Source organism: Pristiophorus japonicus, chromosome 16 (genome assembly GCF_044704955.1).
Source record: "Pristiophorus japonicus isolate sPriJap1 chromosome 16, sPriJap1.hap1, whole genome shotgun sequence".
NCBI lineage: Eukaryota > Metazoa > Chordata > Chondrichthyes > Pristiophoridae > Pristiophorus > Pristiophorus japonicus.
In genome coordinates, this window is record NC_091992.1 from 62747074 (window position 1) to 62748786 (window position 1713).

The 1713-nt window shown below is 49.9% G+C and overlaps 1 pseudogene; it reads right to left on the minus strand.

Annotated features, from left to right (window-relative positions):
- Positions 1–1126: 1126 nt before the first annotated feature.
- Positions 1127–1245, minus strand: LOC139227241 (5S ribosomal RNA; annotated as a pseudogene).
- Positions 1246–1713: the final 468 nt, after the last annotated feature.

Below are 1713 nucleotides of genomic sequence, written 5' to 3' on the forward strand. Positions count from 1 at the left end.
CCTTACTTCGGCCTACATGACACAAGAGCTGGAGGAGTCTTCAAAAGGGCCTCACCTGCATCAACACGCACAAGGGACTGTTCATCTACAACAGATGCCCGTTTGGAATTCGGTCGGCTGCAGCGACCTTCCAGAGAAACATGGAGAACCTACTCAGGTCGTTACCACAAACGGTGGTCTTTCAGGACGACATATTGGTCACGGGCAGCAACAAAATGTAAATGATGGTCGCGCCACTATGTCACGGGAAATTGATCTGAATGAACCTGTGTAAGTGTTAAACTATGGACATGGTCCCAAGTGGATCGTGGGCACGGTGATAGCTAAAGAAGGGAGTAGGGTGTTTGTAGTCAAAGTAGACAATGGACAAATTTGCAGAAAGCACCTGGACCAAACGAGACTGCGGTTCACAGACTGCCCTGAACAACCCACAGCAGACACCACCTTTCTCGAGCCCACAACACACACCCAAAGGATCAACGATACCACCCTGGACCAGGAAATCGAACCCATCACGTCCAACAGCCCAGCAAGGCCAGGCTCACCCAGCAGCCCTGCAGGGCCAACAACACGCCAGCCCAGCGAGGGCACAGCCAACACACCAGAACAGACATTTGTACCGAGGCGGTCCACCAGGGAAAGAAAGGCTCCCGACCGCCTCACCTTGTAAATAGTTTTCACTTTGACTTTAGCCGGGGACTGATGTTGTGTATGTGTAAAGCGTGCACTGCCATGTACCGCCGCCAGGGAGCGCATCCCCTGAAGTCCCAAGGGATGCGGGGATCCCTTGTATATAACACTGTATACAAGCCGGCCCCTAAGGCCTCACTCTGGAGTGTCTTAATAAAGACTGTGGTCACTGTTACTTTTAGCTCCCTGTGTGCAGTCTCATCTGTGTTCGGAACACAATATATACATTGAGAGCCTTTCTAGCTCAGTTCTCCTCAATTCCAAGCGACTGCCTTCTGATTTTTTCCCATGTCCCGTGTCCCGACCCCTTTGCATTTGTGTAGCAGCAGGAGAATGTGCAGCAAAAAAACGAGAGAGAGAGAGTGTGGGAGCGAGCAGCACAAAGGATGTGGATTGATTAACGGCAGTGTGAGTGTGTGGGGCTGTGAGCAGCAAAAGCCTACTGCACCTGGTATTCCCAGGCAGTCTCCCATCCAAGTACTAACCAGGCCTGACTCTGCTCAGGTTCCAAGGTCAGACGAGAACGGGTGTTTTCAGACTAGTGTGGCCGTAGGCATTTGCTAGTTGGCTTTCTCTTCACTTAAACACAGGCAGTCCTGTCACTCATTTTTTTTCACTCGTCTGTATAATTATAAAATCATACAGCACAGATGCATTCATATTTCTTTATTTTTCTTCTTCCCTCACCCACCACCAGACTCTCTTCGCTCTCTGCCTTCCTTTAAAAAGGGAGAATCGGATAGTCCAAATAATTACAGGCCAGTCAGCTTAACCTCAAGGGTCGCCAAATTATTCGAGGCTGCTGGGGGTCTGGAACTCACTGCCTGAAAGGGTGGCAGAGGGAGAACCCCTTATCGCATTTAAAAAAGTACTTGAAGTGCCGTAACCTACAGGGCTACGGACCTAGTGCTGGAAAGTGGGATTAGGCTGATCAGCACAGATACGATGGGCCGAATGGCCTCCTTCTGCGATGTACATTTCTATATTTCTGTCATTCTTCCACACAAACAAACTGCAAGCACC